This window comes from Delphinus delphis, chromosome 8 (genome assembly GCF_949987515.2).
Source record: "Delphinus delphis chromosome 8, mDelDel1.2, whole genome shotgun sequence".
NCBI lineage: Eukaryota > Metazoa > Chordata > Mammalia > Artiodactyla > Delphinidae > Delphinus > Delphinus delphis.
Genome location: NC_082690.1, coordinates 96,490,536 through 96,509,963, shown reverse-complemented (window position 1 = coordinate 96,509,963; position 19,428 = coordinate 96,490,536). Strand labels below are relative to the sequence as shown.

At 36.7% G+C, this 19,428-nt stretch overlaps 1 protein-coding gene across 4 annotated transcripts in view; it reads left to right on the top strand.

Annotated features, from left to right (window-relative positions):
- The window catches only part of PHF21A (PHD finger protein 21A), a 194,496-nt gene that overhangs the window by 14,116 nt on the left and 160,952 nt on the right, over positions 1 to 19,428 (top strand). For 2 of the 4 annotated variants that reach the window (XM_060018782.1, XM_060018786.1), the window contains 3 exons: positions 16,640 to 16,680; positions 17,714 to 17,805; positions 18,039 to 18,150. The gene's annotated coding sequence lies outside the window, so the exon portion shown is untranslated. The remainder of the gene's footprint in view (positions 1 to 16,639; positions 16,681 to 17,713; positions 17,806 to 18,038; positions 18,151 to 19,428) is intronic. The other 2 variants (XM_060018784.1, XM_060018785.1) reach the window with 2 other exon arrangements.

The window sequence follows — 19,428 nt, the reverse complement described above, 5'->3', positions numbered from 1 at the left end:
TTCTCATTGTGTCAGGTTCTTAGTACCTCCAGGTCCAGTCCTGTTTTTCTATTTATTTTCTGTACATGTTACATGTTAATATACAAATATTAAATCCATGCTTAATATTTTTATTTGTTATTATTAAATACATTGTCATATTAATAGATATTAATATAAAAGCCCAATAACTTGTAATCCAGCAGTAATGATTCTTGTTTTAAATATGCATATCAACATTTGTAGAATCCGAGGCAAAAATGGGCTTTTCTACGCACCCTTCAAGGCGCATTTATGATAATAAGGTAGTCTAAGAATTGAGACTTTCAAAGAGGCTTACTGCTTTTTGAATGTGGAATTTGGACAAGTTACAAAATTATGAGAATTTTGCATTTTTTTCTCATTTAAATTTGTAGTTATCATTGGACATTTGTTATGATTTTTAAGTAGCTTAGATTCATTCATTCCTTTTGCTGTGTTTTTTATGGTGTTTGGGAAGAGGATGAAAGGGTGATGGAAGGGTACTATGCACACTTGGGTACTTCCAGAGTGACATTCATTTTATAGAAGATTGCACAGGGACATCTCTGAATTGCCTGTAACTTGCAGTGCATGGTTAGTGTGTCTGGGTGTGGAGGGAGATGGGCTGGGGGCTCTTAACCTGATTTACAGTGTGCCACTTCCTGAGCAGTGCAGTGATCTAATCACTAGGGGCATATCTTCTGTGCCTGTAAAGAAGTCTGGTGCGCATGCTTAGAAAAGCACTACTAGTTTTCTCTCAGTCAAAGCATGAAGGCTTACAATTTACTCATTTTGTGAAAAGCTTAAAAGTTTTGTTTTCATGCCATTCAAGACAAGGGAAGTTTTTAGCATGGCAGTAGAGCACAGTGGTTAAGAGTATGGGCCAGTTAAGAGTAAGAGTACGCATAGGCTCAAATCCTGGCTTTGCTCTGCGCAATCTGGATTTGTGTTAATTAGCTCTGTGGCAGTGGCCAAATCACTTCACCTGCTGTGCCTCTGCTTCAGTTTCTCCACCTGTAAAGTATGAATACATAATAATACCCTTTTTCTGAGGTGGTTACGAGGAATAAATAAGTGCCTGACACGTAGTAAGCACTAAATAAATGGTAGCTATTGTTAGCTATTATTACTTAACCTTAATTCTGGATTCTTCTTCTCTTCTCAAGGCTTGAGACAAATGTTGCATAGTGGGGAAAGAGCCTGAGCTTGGAGCTCTGACCTCTGGTTTGGAATCTTAGTGCAACCACTTAGTTGAGTGTGTGACCTTGGACTAATTATTTAAGCTCTTCTCAAAAAAGATGTCTCCTGTACATGCTGTATAACAAGCATTGTGCTGTTCACTTGGACTTCATTTTCTTTACTGATGACATAGGGATGATAATACTAACCTCTTTGGATTGATACGAAGATAAAATGGGGAAGTCTTAGGACACTTTATAAGCAATAGCTGCTATTATCATTGCTTTTGTTACAGTCCCTCTAAAAGTTTATGGGAAAAGACTAAATATGGAACAACTTAGGAAGAGAGGAGAGTTTTCTTCCTGAAACGTCATTAGAAAAGGTATGGATGGTAAAGTGATTTAATGAGTTCTTGTTTGTGAAAACTGCTGAGAGAAATATAGAATACATGGGAGGGTGTCAGTTATTACAGAGACTTTAAAAAGTATTTTCAGGGCATTTTATATTTATTAAAACTCTTAGCGATGAAAGATTTTTTTGCACCAAGATACTGGTGTTTATAGTAGGTCACTTAGCACCAAGGCAGTAGTAGATAAAGCATTATAACTCACAAGTTCAAAATACTAATCAGCTGGTCAGTCCATTGGGTCTGTGGCTCAGGACAAATTGCTTGTGTTTGTTTAACCCTTGAGAACGTATGCTTGGTGTAAGAACTAATGGAAACAAATGTAGAACCCCAGAGATATAAAAGTGGCATACAAATGCTTTCTAGTAATGATGGACACAGTTTATTTGCCTTTTGGTTTTGAGCATTTTTCCTTTGTGAAACTTCCTCTCATCTGGTGCCTAGTCTTTTCTTACAGTGATTGTTATTTTCTTTCTATATTTAATCATCATACGTTGAGCCTAGAAACTGGGCCTGAGAGCAGGTTGATTGTGAGAAAAGCCACACTTTAAGTTTCTGCCTTACAGTGATCTCAGAATTAAGATTTTTTTGGTAAAGAATTTGAGTTTTTAATATATTTTGAGGTTTCTTTAATGTATTTTTGAGTTTTCAATGTATTCATTAGTATGTAGGTATCTGTAAGTGTATCTATAGGTATGTATGTATCTATCTGGTAAGTGAAACCAGTCATTGAGGGAAGGGGAATGATCATTAAGTATGAAATATAATTAATCTTATTCATTTACTGCCAATTTAGATCTGAAACTTTTTTGGTCTTTGGTCTGTATAGTTTTTTCCCTGAGATTCAACAAGTGTGTTTGAATATAGTATATGTTACCACTAGTGAGCATTTGAGTTAAAAATAGAATAATAGCTTCCATTAACTTTTTGTTCTCATTTACCCAGCTGCACCATTTGATAAAGGCCTAGTAGGTAGATAGAAGTATTTAGTGTATTTTATTTTATTTTCTAATAAATTTACTTATTTATTTTTGACTGTTGGCTTCGTTGCTGCGTGCGGGCTTTCTCTAGTTGCGGCGAGCAGGGACTACTCTTTGTTGTGATGCCGGGCTTCTCATTGCGGTGGCTTCTCTTGTTGCAGAGCACGGGCTCTAAGTGCACAGGTTTAAGTAGTTGTGGTACACGGGCTTCAGTAGTCGTGGCGCACGGGCTTAGTTGCTCTGCGGCATGTGGGATCTTCCCGGACTAGGGCTTGAACCCGTGTCCCCTGTATTGGAAGGCGAATTCTTAACCACTGTGCCACCAGGGAAGTCGTACTATATTTTATTTTGTCTGTGTTCCTAAAACATTGTTTCTGCTTTCTGAGCAGAAATTCCAACAAGTTTGTTTTGATAAAGTGCTGTACTTTAACTCAACAAATATTTTTAAAAATAGAGCAATTTTAATTTTTTCAATTAAAAAATTATAATACTACTTTACAATAGCTAGAGTAAGTAAAGCTTTGTAGTCTTAGACTTAGCGTAGCATGTGTACTGTGTTTTCTTTATTTCAGCCTGTATGCAGGGCCTATAAAAGTTGCTTCTCTTGGGTGAATGGAATTGTAAAAAGTTTAGAAGTATATTTCATTTTAACAAATATAGGAGTTAGAAGTGGACCCTATAGCCTCTTTGGGGTTGATTTAAAGAATTACACAATTTTGAAAATCATTTTGTCCCTGCCTGATTTGTAAAAGGTGGGCTACTTATGACAGGGCTGAACTCCTGTTACACTTGTGCAGGAACCTGTCCAGTTCATGATGCATTAGCTACTTTGTAGAGAGATGCTGCCATCGACCCTCCATTGCTTTTCCTCTCCCCTCTTCTTTACAGTCTTTTATGTCTGTACTGTGCCTATACTATTCCCTGTCTGCTGTGCATCACTCCTCCAAAGCAACCACCATCTTACTCTGTTTCTCTTCAAAACATAACATCATTGTAATTATTAGTTTTTAAACAGAGAGAGCTGTTATCAATACCTTAAGGCTTAACAGTTTGTGGACCTCTCCATTTTGGGCCCTCAGCCAGGAGTTGGATAATAGCTTAAAATCACTTCCAAAGTAACTGAGTATTTGTGAAACATTTCATGTCTGGACTAAGGGAGAGAATAGAAAAAGACCTTTTTACCTCAAAAGTTGCTGTATTTTCTGGTAGGGGGTGAGATGGGATCATAGAGGGGGAGGGGGAAGCCTTGTTAACTTAACTAAGATAAAGGAAATAGGAAGCATTAATTTGTTAGACTGCCCTTTGTAGTCCTATGGGCCTAATTGGAGAAAGAAAATGGAAATGTTGGTGTTGCTCATTCTGAAAGTATTTTGATTTATTAGTAGAGAGAGGACTAGTAGAATTTCTTTCTTTAGTTTGTAAAATACAAAATATGGTTATGATACCTTGTTATTAGGCATTGATTGCTTTCATTTCATTGTTGGTATTTGCACCATAGCAGACCTATTGTGCAAGTAGCAACACATTTCAGATTTTTCTGTAGTGATTTTGAACTGTTAACTGAATTGTTTTGGTAAGAAAAGTAAAAATTGGAAATCAGTTGTAGTTACATGTAATGGCTATCTTGGTTTTAAATTTGGTGGCTTCTAAGATCTGTACCAGGCATTTAATCCATTATTCAGTTACACATAGAGAAAAACATATTTGAGACAAGAGCTTTAACTTTATAGGATTTAAAAAAAATTCTTTTTATGGAAATTTAAAAACATACACAGAAGTAGAGTGAATAATATTAACAAACCCCACGTACCTGTTAACCGAACTTCAACAATTATCTGTATTTTGCCAAACTTTACGGTATGTGAAACATAACAAGGAAAGTAATTTTATGTTTTTAGAACATGTATTACAGGTAGATATGTTGGTATACTCAAAGGAAAAGTATGTGTGCCAGAATGTTAACTCTTCATACACTGTAAATTTAACAGTGGTAATCATCTTTTAGGATAATGTTGCTTTCATTAGTTTTTTGACTTATTGAAGATATCTGAGCCACCATCAACTTGATGGAGAACCATGTCTGCTGGAAAGATTTTAGCTTTCTTCTCTATCTTTAGAAACTCAAGATTATTAGTTTTGAATTTACTGTTCTTATGAGTTGCATTTAATTTTATGTGCCCTTGCCTCTCTGCAATGTTTGTGTGGACCACCGGTAATGATCATTTCTAGAGTATGTCAGGCAATATTTAAGTCAACTTAAAGTGGAAATCACTAAAGCCTGTTCTATACTTTATCCTGCATATTCTGTTTCTATTTTACCCAAATGTATATATTGATTGACTAGGGAATACATATTATAACTTGTGAAAGTTTGTTGAGGAGGGAATTTTGACTGTCTGCTATCCCTGGACCTGGTAACAGTTTTTAGGATGTTAGAACTTAAGTTATTGTTTCTCTTTGGAGGGGTAGTAAGTTGTGCGTGTGTCTCCAGTTGTGGGTCCTGTTCATTAGTAGTTACTACAAGGTGATGGTAGCCTTATTTCTAAATTTCCTTGCTTTTATTAGTTTAAATTAGACCCATAGGGGTAATTATTCCACGCTGATGCATGAAAAAGCATACATAGTCATTGGTGGTTGTGCATCTAAACCCCTGTACAGTGCATTGGAAAGATATCTTTTAACATTATGATGCTGTTTGGAATACTTGGTGAAAGGAGTGTACTTATTTAACAGGACTCTTAATAAGCTCCCACTATACCAAAGATATCTTTTAAAAAATTATACTTACGAAGACTTTGTAGTATTCCCCAGTAGAGTTCATCTAGAGCAGCAAAACCTTTCTAAAATAAAACTTATTCCTTTAACCGGTATTCATTTAAGTGGGTTTCTCTGTACTTGGTTTCCATGGAAATAGCGAATAGCTAACGTTATTTATAAGGTAGAAGTAAAATAGGGTGCCTAATGGGACCCCATGCTGCTCTGATGAAGAGACTTAGGAAAAAAATCCATGCTCATGGGATTTTTTTTTTAAACAAGGTTAATGGAAGCCCTGATTTCAGTCTTCTGTAACAGAACATATTTTTGGTTTTAAAGGCTAGCATTAATATCAAGCAAACTTCTTTTCTGGTCTGTATTGCTTTCACTTTCAAGTTTTAGGACCACTTACTTATCAGCATGATTGAGGCTTTATGCTTCAGACTCATGTTTCGCTGTGGTTTTTGTTTCAAAAGTTAAAATCCCCAGCATATTGTAGCTGTTTCAATTTCTCACTGACATTTCAAAGTACAGATAAAAAGCTAAATGTTCATTAATGATAGCAGTGATGGTAAAGAATCAATACGTTGGACTACATAGTTTTTTTTTTTTTTTTTTTTAATGTGAATGTTATGGAACCATTTAGTTTTCAGGCCTTAAGTCAGGGTTCTTTTTCATTAGTGTTGTAGAGCTAAACCTATGTAGTTAGAGAGAAAATATTCTAATTTTCTGTGGGAGATGGAAATGGGGAAAATCTTAATTTCTCTTTCTTTAAAAAGTGGATTGGGCTTCCCTGGTGGCGCAGTGGTTGAGAGTCCGCCTGCCGATGCAGGGGACACGGGTTCGTGCCCCGGTCCGGGAAGATCCCACATGCCGTGGAGCCTGCGCGTCCGTAGCCTGTGCTCCGCAACGGGAGAGGCCGCAACAGTGAGAGGCCCGCATACCGCAAAAAAAAAAAAAAAAAAAAAAAAAAGTGGATTGTTGCCAAAGCCTTTTAAGTGAAATAAATGTTAGTTCTTTTAGTCTTTGAATGGGGATTTGGGATAAACCTTGGCTTTTTCCTCACTGCTGCGGTAAGGCCTACTCTTAGTTTTCTAGGCTTACAGCAAAGCCTTGTGTTTCTTAAGCCCCTTCATGTGAAAGAATATCATTCCCTTTGTGTTTGTGATTGATGTGTGTGTACGTGTGTGTGTGTGTCTCACTAATTTTTTTATAGCCTGAAAGGCACCTGCTCATTTTTTAGCCTGGTGGGTACAGCGGTGCCATATATATATATATATATATATATATATATAAATTTATTTATTTATTTATTTATTGGCTGCATTGGGTCTTTGTTGCTATGCGTGGGCTTTCTCTAGTTTTTTTTTTATCATATGGTTTTTATTCTTCAATTTGTTAATATGGTGTATCACATTGATTGATTTGCATATATTGAAGGATCCTTGCATCCCTGGGATAAATCCCACTTGATCACGGTGTATCATCCTTTTAATGTGTTGTTGGATTCTGTTTGCTAGTATTTTGTTGAGGATTTTTGCATCTATATTCATCAGTGATATTGGTCTGTAATTTTCTTTTTTTGTAGTATCTTTGTCTGGTTTTGGGATCAGGGTGATGGTGGCCTCATAGAATGAGTTTGGGAGTGTTCCTTCCTCTGCAATTTTTTGGAAGAGTTTGAGAAGGATAGGTGTTAGCTCTTCTCTAAATGTTTGATAGAATTCACCTTTGAAGCCATCTGGTCCTGGACTTTTGTTTGTTGGAAGATTTTTAATCACAGTTTCAATTTCATTACTTGTGATTGGTCTGTCCATATTTTCTGTTTCTTCCTGATTAAGTCTTGGAAAGAATTTGTCCATTTCTTCCAGGTTGTCCATTTTATTGGCATAGAGTTGCCTGTAGTAGTCTCTTAGGATGCTTTGTATTTCTGCGGTGTCTGTTGTAACTTCTCCTTTTTCATTTCTAATTTTATTGATTTGAGTCCTCTCCCTCTTTTTCTTGATGAGTCTGGCTAATGGTTTATCAATTTTGTTTATCTTCTCAAAGAAATAGCTTTTAGTTTTATTGATCTTTGCTATTATTTTCTTTGTTTCTGTTTCATTTATTTCTGCTCTGATCTTTATGATTTCTTTCCTTCTGCCAACTTTGGGTTTTGTTTGTTCTTCTTTCTCTAGCTCCTTTAGGTGTAAGGTTAGATTGTTTACTTGAGATTTTTCTTGTTTCTTGAGGTAGACTTGTATAGCTATAAACTTCCCTGTTAGAACTGCTTTTGCTGCATCCCATAGGTTTTGGATCGTCGTGTTTTCATTGTCATTTGTCTCTAGGTATTTTTTGATTTCTTCAGTGATCTCTTGGTTATTTAGTAACGTATTGTTTAGCCTCCATGGGTTTGTGTTTTTTACGTTTTTTTCCCTGTAATTCATTTCTAATCTCATAGCATTGTGGTCAGATAAGATGCTTGATATGATTTCAATTTTCTTAAATTTACCGAGGCTTGATTTGTGACCCAAGATGTGATCTATCCTGGAGAACGTTCCGTGCACACTTGAGAAGAAAGTGTAATCTGCTGTTTTTGGATGCAATGTCCTATAAATATCAATTAAATCTGTCTGGTCTATTGTATGATTTAAAGCTTGTGTTTCCTTATTAATATTCTGTCTGGATGATCTGTCCATTGGTGTAAGTGAGGTGTTAAAGTCCCCCACTATTATTGTGTTACTGTCGATTTCCTCTTTTATAGCTGTTAGCAGTTGCCTTATCTATTGAGGTGCTCCTTTGTTGGGTGCATATATATTTATAATTGTTATATCTTCTTGGATTGATCCCTTGATCATTATGTAGTGTCCTTCCTTGTCTCTTGTAACATTCTTTATTTTAAAGTCTATTTTATCTGATATGAGTATAGCTACTCCAGCTTTCTTTTGATTTCCATTTGCATGGAATATCTTTTTCCATCCCCTCACTTTCAGTCTGTATGTGTCCCTAGGTCTGAAGTGGGTCTCTTGTAGACAGCATATAGATGGGTCTTGTTTTTGTATCCATTCAGCAGGCCTGTGTCTTTTGGTTGGAGCATTTAATCCATTCATGTTTAAGGTAATTATAGATATGTATGTTCCTATGACCATTTTCTTAATTGTTTTGGGTTTGTTTTTGTAGATCCTTTTCTTCTCTTGTTTTTCCCACTTAGAGAAGTTCCTTTAGCATTTGTTGTACAGCTGGTTTGGTGGTGCTGAATTATCTTAGCTTTTGCTTGTCTGTAAAGCTTTTGATTTCTCCATCGAATCTGAATGAAATCCTTGCCAGGTAGAGTAATCTTGGTTGTAGTTCTTCCCTTTCATCACTTTAAGTATATCATGCCACTCCCTTCTGGCTTGTAGAGTTTCCACTGAGAAATCAGCTGTTAACCTTATGGGAGTTCCCTTGTATGTTATTTTTCGTTTTTCCCTTGCTGCTTTCAATAATTTTTCTTTGTCTTTAATTTTTGCCGGTGTGATTACTGTGTGTCTCAGTGTGTTTCTCCTTGGGTTTATCTTGTATAGGACTCACTGTGCTTCCTGGACTTGGATGGCTATTTCCTTTCCCATGTTAGGTCAGTTTTTGACTATAATCTCTTCAAATATTTTCTCTGGTCCTTTCTCTCTCTCTTCTCCTTCTGGGACCTCTATAATGCGAATGTTGTTGTGTTTGATGTTGTCCCAGAGGTCTCTTAGGCTGTCTTCATTTCTTTTCATTCTTTTTTCTTTATTCTGTTCCACAGCACTGAATTCCACCATTCTGTCTTCTAGCTCACTTATCCATTCTTCTGCCTCAGTTATTCTGCTATTGATTCCTTCTAGTGTAGTTTTCATTTCAGTTATTGTATTGTTCATCTCTGTTTGTTTGTTCTTTAATTCTTCTAGGTCTTGTTAAACATTTCTTGCATCTTCTCGATCTTTGCCTCCATTGCTTTTCCGAGGTCCTGGATCATCTTCACTGTCATTATTCTGAGTTCTTTTTCTGGAAGGTTGCCTGTCTCCACTTCATTTAGTTCTTTTTCTGGGGTTTTATCTTGTTCCTTCATCTGGTACATAGCCCTCTGCCTTTTCATCTTGTTTATCTTTCTGTGAATGTGGTTTTTGTTCCACAGGCTGCAGGATTGTAGTTCTTCTTGCTTCGGCTCTCTGCCCTCTGGTCAGTTGCGGCGAGTGGGGGCTACTCTTTGTTGTGGTGCGCGAACTTCTCATTGCAGTGGCTTTTCTTTGTTTCGGCGTATGGACTCTAGGCACCCGGACTTCAGTAGTTGTGCCACGTGGGCTCAGTAGTTGTGGCTCGCGGGCTCAGTAGTTGTGGCTCGTGGGCTCTAGAGCGCAGGCTCAGTAGTTGTGGCGCATGGGCTTAGTTGCTCCGTGGCATGTGGAATCTTCCTGGACCAGGGCTCAAGCCCATGCCCCCTGCATTGGCAGGCGGATTCTTAACCGCTGCACCACCAGGGAAGTCCCAGCAGTGTTGTATTGAGAAATGAGGCAGTATGGAACACAGTAACGTGCTATGATTTTTGTTTAGTTCGTTTTGGTCCTCCTTGGCAGCTTGTGATTGTTATCCGTCCGTCTGGAAGTGCTTTGTGATTATTCCTGGCTATCAGTGCAGCAGGAGTTTTCTTCTGTGTTTTAAAGGCAAGGATTGAAGTGTACTTAGGGCTCCATCAGGGGAGGAGTTTTTGTTTTGTTGTGGGTGTGTGTGTGTGTGTGTGTGTGTGTGTGTGTGTTTCTTTGGACAAGCTTCTGCTGCAGTTGTTTTAATCCTGTTGAATATTTGTGTGAGGTGTTTTATCTACAGCAGTTCACTAGTTTTTTTCTGTGCATATTGGTGCTATTTTTAAAAATTTCCTTTATGTGGTAATTGTTCTTCTAGTTTAGCTTTTTTTCATATATTTTTAAAATTAGGTGTTTACCAATGACCTTCCTTAGTGAGTTTTACTTGAATTATATTTGTGCTTTGGAGACTTAGGAATTGGGGTCTATTATCCCATCTCTGAGAGAACAAGTCCCAGTAGTTGCAGTTAGTGCAACAGAAAGAGTTTTCACAGATGCACTGCTGGGCGTTGATCCTCCTCCTTGGTGCCTATGGTTTACACCCAGAACTCCCATTAATGTTAATAGGAGGCCCTTGCTTAAATCCCTATACACCAAGAGAAATCCAAACTCTTTTGTAATGCTGTATAGATATCTCAGTTGTTTTTTTTTGTTGATGGTAAGAGTTTTGGTCCTGAGGTTAACTGATTATTAAGATAAGAGTTTGAGTTGTCTTGGGATATGGGGTGATTTACTAAGTCTGATCTGTAATTAAGGTTATGTTATGATGATTAGACTCAGAAAACATTTATACCTTTGTGAACTGTGGAAGCTTGTGAATAAGAATTTTTGTACTTTATAATATGATGAAGCAAGATTTCTTCTTTGCATTTATTTTTTTTTAATACTTATCCACTACAAAATAAATGATTTTACAAGTTTTTGTACATATTGTAAGAACTTAGTAGAAATTATTTTTTTCATTTGTAAGCCTTTCCACAATTACTCTCTAGCATTTTAAGTCAGCTAATGCTGCTCACGTTTTTCAAGCATATAGGAGCTAATAATCTGCACTGTCTTAGCGTGTGGACATTGCAATCACTGGTCAAGGATTAGATAATCACTGTTTACTATACTTATCTGAATTTTTGGATTTTTGTTACTTTGTGTATAGTCTCATGGAAGGATTCGTGGATTGAGAGCAGTAAACCTGGGTTTTAGACTGGGCTTTCCCTCTTATAATCTTTATAGCTTGTGGCTAGACATCTAGACTTTTTGGACCACTGTTCTTGAAATGAAGGTATGGATCTGGCACTCTGGGGTGTCCATTCTAGCTTTAGGCTGTTTGAAGGCCCACTTTCCCAGGTACCAAAGGAAATAGAGGACCGCAAGGCAACGGTTCCTAATCCTGGCTGTCCATCAGAATCTTCTGGGGGAAATTTAAATAAAATATAGATACCTGGGCTCCAAATCAGACATAATGAATTCAGAATCTTTAAGGGTAGGGCATGTGAATCTATATATTTGTTGAAGTTTTAGAGTTATCCCGATTCTAAGTTTGAGAACTACTGGTGCAAGACATTATTTCTATTCTACTTGTGTGTGTGTGTCTAGTTAGGGAAATACGACAGGTAAGTAACAGTGTGAGACAATATGTGGTTAAATTCTAAGATGAACGAGAGAGATGATAAACAGTTTGAGAATTCAAAGAAGGGAGAACTGGGAGTTGGGAAGGTCTCCATTAATCATGAGTCTTTATCTGGACCCTAATGACTGGGTGGGATTTGGATAGGCAGAGAAAAGGTAAAAAAAAAAAGGGTATTCTTGGTATAAGAAAGAGCATCCCCCAAGTGAAAGTTTGGGGAGGAGAACAATTCTGATGAATATTTTAGTCCTTTAGTATTCTACTCTTGCAACTGCTATAGATTTCCTAAACATTTGAGGGAGTGAGCTGTGAAGATACTTGATGGGAGAGAGTGTTCCAGGAGAGTCCTGTGAAGGAAACTTGTTTGGAGTTTCAGAAGTACAAAACAGAGGCCAGTGGCTGGAGCAGATTGAGCAATGGGGAGAGGAAAGGAGATGAGGTCTGAGAGTAACAGAGGCCCAAATCACTTAGAGCCTTGTGGGCCATTGTAAAAGACTTCTGCTTTTTCTCTAAGTGTCATGGGAAGCCATTAGAGGATTTTGAGCAGAGGAGTAACTAGCTCTGTCTTGGATTTTAAAAAGGTCACTCTGGCTACTGACAGAATAGACTCTGGGGGGCAAAGGTGGTTGTGGGGAGGCCAGTTAGGAGGCTGTTGCAGTAATGCAGGTGAAAGATGATGGTGACTTGGACCAAGGAAGTGGAAGTATATTTGAGACAAGTGGTCAAAGTCCATGTATTTTGAAGGCAGAGGCAAGATGGTCAGTTACAGGATTGGATGTACAGTGTGAGAAAGAGAGGAGTCAATGATGACTTTAAGGTTTTGACTGAAGGGATAGAGTTGCCATTTTTTGAAATGGGGATGACTCTGGGGAGGAGGTTGGGGGACAGGCAGTCAAGAGTTTAGTTTTGGACTTGCTGAGCTTGAGGAGCCAATTTGACAGGTGTTGAACGGGCAGTTTGATATATGAGTTTGGAAATCAGGGGAAAGGTCTGGGCTAGGTACAAATTTGGGAGTCACCAGTACAGACCCTTTTATATAGCTATGAGACTACATGAGATTACCTAATGGGAAGAGTTCCAAGAACCGAGCCTTGGGGCACTTCAACATTTTGAGGTCTTGAGAGATGAGAAAGAACTAGTGAAGGAAACCCAGAACAGTGGCTAGAGAGATTAGGAAAAAAATTGAGGGTGAGTGGTGTCCTGGGAGTCAAGAGAAGAAAGGATTTCAGGAAGGAAGAATGGTCAACTAGGTGAAATAATACTGTTCGAACAGAGAAATGAGGGCTGAGACTTTACTGTTGAGTTTAGCAACAGGGGGGTCACTGGTGATCTTAACAAAATTGAAGGAGGCAAAAGCCCTAATGGAGTGGGTGCAGTAGAGAGTGAGAGGAGAGGAACTAGGGACAGTGACTTTGGTTAACTGTTTCAGGTAGTTTTGCTATAAATGGGAGTGTAGATGTGGGACAATAACTAGAGAAGTATATGGAGTCACGGGAGGCTTTTTTTTTAGACAAAGGAAACAAAATGATCCAGTAATGAGGGAAAAATTGATGCTTCTTGAGAGCGAGGGGAGAAGTGCTAGAGTGATGCCCATGAGAGGGTAAGGTTAAGAGGGATGGGGGCAAGAGGGATGATTATGATACTGAGGCCTAAAGGACTAAATCTCATTTAGCAGGATTCTGCTTTTTCTTCTGAGCATTTTTTGCCTTTAAATTTATTTCAAACTTACTATATTCTGTTAGAATTAGGAAAGGCAGATAAAAAGCAGTAAAATTTACTGTATATAAAATTAGTGTATCAACTTGGTGTAGTAGAAGAGATTGAATCTTCTGCGTACGGTGACATTTTAAAGTGTCTTTGAATGACAATTATCTGTGCTATTCTAGTCCCTTATCAAAATTTATGATTGAGCACAGACTATAAACTTAATTGTTCAAAATTTGTAATGGGGTGGATTTTAGCCTAATTTAAAACATGATCTAGTGTTGAACTTTTTCTCTGCAAAATTTGTTGATTGTTTAATGTATAGTCTTTATACACAAAGGTTTTAGATGTTTTACAAAAGGTACTTACAAAGTAGTTATTAATCACTTTTGATTTATTGATGATATTTTAAATTTTACAACCACATCAGAAATTTGAATGATTCATTTCTTTACCAGCTCTGATTAAAGAAGCTGCTTGTGAAGTTCTGGAGAGGAGGTGAACAATCTTCAGTTTGCAAAAAATCACATGAAGTTATGTTAGCAAGATGGTATTCCTCTCTAAAAGCAAAAATAATTTCATTTACTCCAATTTATGTGTTTTGAATGTATTTTTCAAGAACAAGTCTATATTTTAATAATTTAATAAGCAAATAAGGCAAAAAATTTGAACTACCTTAGCTACAAGTGTGAAATATGAGAAACAAATTAAGTGGACTTTGAATCAGCTTAACATGAGGAAATCAAACTTGTATTTCAGTCTTATATATTTTGCATATGGATAGTGTAAAAAGTACAAATTTATATGTAGATCTTTTTTGCTGCTAACTCATTTTTATTAAATTACAGAAATAGAATATATATATATATATATTTTAAATCAGTATCCCAACGGTAGTCAATAATCAGTCTTTAGAAGGAACACTTTGGTAGTTCTGATGCACAGTGTTTAAGAATCACCAGTCTAAAAATAATTTACTCTTTTCTGGGTATCTGAACCTCTGCGAATCTTATTTAAGTTGTGGATCCTCTTCCCAGAATTCTCATACATTCAAAATTTAGCATATAGTATCATGGAGTTGGCAAACCCCTCTGAAGCCTATTCACGGGAATCCCTTAGGCATAAAGGATCTCAGGTTTTAAAACCTGCCCTAGATAGTTTACTTATGTGATTTTTCTTTAAAACTTTATACGAAGATTTTCCCAAAAGTATTTGGTCAGCATTTATTGTAGTTTATTTCTTAGGAGAGTAACTGCTACAGCTGTTTAAGAGGAAGTGAGGTCTAGTGGAAAGGCCAGTTCAGTCAAAGGAATCTCAGGATCTGTAGATTTCTCTCCAGCTTTACTACCAGCTAGGTGTGTAACCTTCCGGGAAGTCAGTTAACCTCTCGGGCTTTGATTTCCAATGTGATTTCTGCAGTCCCTGCAAGCAGTTTTATGAGTAGTTTCATGATATCATGGCAAAATTCCTTGTCAATTAGGGATTGACTCTGCTGTTTATTTTTGGAGAAAATGCCCCAGAGATAAGGTGCATCCATGGTCCCTTTTTACTGAATATGATTTTCAGAAGAGTTTATTTGACTATACTTTCTCAGATGCCATATGAGTAAAAGTTAAAATCCTAACCCCACCCTGATCATTTTGAGTTTCAACATATTTTATATATTCTGGATATAAGCCATTGTTATTATATGTATTGCAGTTATAATCTTCAGTTCTGTGGATTGCTTTTTCATTCTCGTAAGGGTTTTTTTGGGGTTTTTTGGGTGAACAGAAGTTCTTAATTTTAATTTGATCCAATTTATCTGTCTTTTCATTATATTTTAAAATGACAGTATTTTACTTCCTAATCAACTGTTTTTATCCAAAGTCATTCATTTAACAAATAATGCTGTGGGAGATCGATGCATAATTATCCCCAGCATGAAAGAGCTAATAAGAAATGCCTAATAGGGAAAATAAGCCTGCAACAGAGAGTTAAGAGTCCACTCAGTGAATTCATTCATTTAACAACTATTTACTGAGCATTTACTTCATGTTTTTGTTTGTTTGTTTGTTTCGGCTGCACCGTGCGGCTTGTGGGATCTTAGTTCCCCGACCAGGGATTGAACCTGTGCCCCCTGCAGTGGAAGCATGGAGTCCTAACCATTAGACCACCAGGGAATTCCCAAGAACCCACTTGTTAATAACCACATCATTCTACAGATTTTTGCATCATTTTTCTTTTGGTTGGGAGTCATTCTAATCTTGGTGATTAAAATTGCCATTTATATGGACTTTAGAACTTTAAAAAGTGCTGCTGCTAAAAGAAAGGCAGGATAAAACAGCAAATTGGATTTCTTTTGGAAATGAATGTTAACTGCATGAATCGGGGCCCTTTAAAATTATTTTACTGTGTGTTTGGTATGACTGTACATGATTAAATAAAAATTTATAATTTGGATGACATGAAGATTTTTTGAAATATCCCTTAAGGAAATGAGAATTTACATTATACCTATTGGAGTAACATAAGTCAACAAATGTACTGTGTTTAAAGCATAAGGATGATTCAGATTTGGAACATGGTATGTGGAGTTTAAATAATTTAATACTTTAATACTAAGGGAAAAGTTTTAATATTTGCTTCCTAAATTTTTTTTTTTAACTAAAAAAGAAGTTTGGGGCAAGGAAGAGTTAAAAATAAATAAACAATATAGCCTGACATGACCTTGAAATTAACTTAATGGAGTATAGTTAATCTTAAAAAAAAACAACACACAGTTGATAAAAGCATCACTGAGCATTGGATTGAGATCCCAAAACCTTGATTTTCTTTCTGGCTCAATCACTGATTAACTGTGTGGCATAGGGAAAGTCACTTTTGTGTTATGTGGTTTACAGTTTCAGGTGGTGAGACTTTAAGATTGTGAATGAAAAATTAAATTATGACTATACATATAAAATGCTGTGAATTTTAAGCCTTATATAAAACAAATCCATTTCAAGATTAATTGAAAAAAGGCCTTTTAAGTGGACCAAACTACGGGCCAGTGATGTTAGCCTAATTTGTAACATAGAGCAGCAAACAGTGAAAGTTCCTTTGTTGGGGATGAGGGTTGTATTTCTGTGTTACTTAGATGAGGTGCATTTCATTTCTCTGTCTCTTAGGAAAGGGAAGCCGTCAACTACTTAGTTTTTCTTGTCTTGAAAAAGCTGTGGAAAAGTGAAAAAAACCGGAAAAAGAGATCTAACTGCCCTTGAATTCTTTCCTTGTTGTAAAAACTACCTATCTCTTTTTTTTTTTCTTTTGGTTTTAAAACTTTGGACATTTTTGTGTGTGTGTGGTTTTTTTTGTTGTTGCTGTTAAAAATCAGCTTTTGATGACATGTCATAAATCTGTGTTTGTAGTCTAATTCCATTTTCCCCTTCTTCTGTTGTAGGGAGCAAGAGAGCTGAAGGAGAGCCAGTTTCCCCAAAATTGGTAAGTGCTTTCTTCAGGCAGCCATAGTGTGCCTGATGCTAGTTGGATAATAATTCAAATGTTCAGTGATTTTTATTTTTTATTTTTGCAAAAAAAGCTCTCTCCCAGAAATGAGAATGAGACTTTGCTGTTTGTACTGAGTGAAAGTGAATTTTTGTCTAATTTCACGTAGCCAAATCTCAAATGCATTTGTGTTCCTAATAATACTGCTAGGCATGCATGTTCCTGCATTCAGTAACCTCTTAAAATGTAACGGTCCCCTTTGCGAAAAATGTCCTTAATGCAGTGGTTAGGGCTAAAAATTAAAAAATCAGGAAATTCAAACGTTAAGGTTCCCATTGTGTTTTGTATTACTTAATATGCGTTAAATTTGATGGCCTTAGTATATGTGCAAAATGGCTAGGTTAATGTAGCTATGGGAACCTTGACTTTGAAATTTGGGACTCTTAAGCATGTATATTACTAAATTTAATGTTGAGTTGGCTTCATGTCTGATATTGCATTTTCAGTGTGTGTTGTTTTGTATAATTCTTGAAGAGGAAGAAAAAGAGAGAAATGTAGCAGTGTGGGGCATAGAGGCAAACACATTTTTTTCCTAGTATCAACTTTAATGTCTACTTTAACAGCTTATAAATCATCACACTTAATCATTTCTTTGAATGTCTAATTCAGATTACACAGGGCAGTCCAGTGTCTAAAGACCAAACAAATATTAATCTTATTTGGAGAGCATGTATTATGATTAAAAAATTAAATTCAAACAAGATAACTGGAATAGGGTAGTCCCCTAATGCAAGACTACTCTTTTTTTTTTTGTTTTAATTCTCTCTCATAGTAATTAATTTAGTGGGTGGAGTAGATATTTGGTTAAAGCTTCTTTTCATAATTATGGTCCTTGAGGTATCTCTTAACCTTTTGGGGATTGGGCTTTGAACGTGAAAGGGAGGCATTTGAACCAGTTAATCTTACATTTTACTACCATTTTATTCTACTTGCCTTTCTCTCATGGAACCACTTAAAATAAATAATCAAGACCCTACAGCCCTTTACTCTGAGATGCGACGGAATCGTAGATTCTTAAAGAAGAAGGGACGTTAAGGGCCTTCTCTTTCAGCCTTTTACCAGGTGTGGCAATTTCTCCTCTTATGTCCCTGGCATATTGTTATTTGGTTACATACTGAACACTACATTAAAAAAAACTGTAGCTCATATTTTCTGTAATGTATTCCGAGGAACTCTAGTTCCACAGAAATTAATCAATATTATTGGGGTGGGGCGGGGGTGGGGAAAATGTTCTGTGGTCAAATAATTTGGAAAATGCTGCTTTAAACAAAGTTAAACAGGTTTCTTTACTGCAGGACTTCTCAGAACCTTTAATATGCTAATGTGCATTGTGAATCTCCAAGAGGGGGATATGATATGCAGCATTCTTGAATACTTCTATTGACAGGGAGCCCACTACCTCATAAGGTAACCCATTCCTTTTTTGTACAGCTCTAATCCTTAGCTCTTCCTTACACTGATCTGAAATCTCTCTCCCATAACTTCCACTTCTCTTAAGTACTTATTGATTATACTAAGACCACCACACCCTCTTATGTTATCCTTTGTGTAGTCATTATATATATGATTCTGGCCAGGCTTGTCTGGACTATTTTTTATCATTAAATAGCATTCTGGTAAATGTGGCAACCATTTCTAAAATCTCGACCTCATTGTCACTATGCTTCTATACTACTCTTCAGGCTCCTTCATTTTGAATTTCTGTGAGTTTTTAAATATACTTCATCTTTCTTGTTGTTGGGTATGGTTGGGAAGATTTTAGTACACATGCTTGATTTCTGTAAAGAAAGGCGAGAACTAGAAGAGTGTATGTGTGCCTACCAGGCCTGGGCCCAGGAAGCTGATGTAGAACCTGTATGTTAGAGTGAACACTGGTGGTAGGGAGAGGGGCAGGACACTGCAGCAGACCTGTGTAGGAGAGGGTGCTGTGGGGAAACCCTGACTCGACTGAAAATACCACACCCTTGTGTTGGAATGGTATGACTTGTGTAGGTGTTCCTTTTCTTTAGTGAGGACCTGGCCCCCTTGCCCCCAAAATAACCAGAGAAAAGGAAGATACGTATTTTATACCCAAAGACATCCATACATTCAGATACCATAAACCTAATTGTGTGTGTGTGTGTGTGTGTGTGTGTGTGTGTGTGTGTGTGTGTGTGTATGTGTATGTGTGCATATAAATTTATTTTAGTGGTTAGGAAACATCAGTCTTACTAGCTGAGGTGACTTTTGTCAACACCTGTAATAACAGGATTTGAGCATAGTAACCTTGCCAGCTTCAGAGGGTGACCTCTAAAATCAAGCTCTTTGTGCAGCAGTGTTTTCTGTTGATCTGTAGAGTGTCACCAAAGAAATATCACCGTGAAAATAAGAAAAACGTTACATTGTTTTTTAATGTCATTTTATTGATTCAAGTTAGTAAACGTTAGTTTTCAGTAAGAGCTGTTAAAATATTGTTTTTATTTTTGGCGTTTGTGATCATTTTTAGCACTAGTTAAAAGTTAAAGATACATTTTATCTCCTAGCACATTAGATACATAGTAAGCAATAAGTATTTAGTAGAAACTGAAACCTGATGTTTTAGTATTAGGCATCTGTCAAGTAAGGATACATAGATCTGTCAAGGCTTTCTACTTTTTCATATTTTAAAAACTTAATTAAACCTACTCTAAACACAATTTTGAGAGT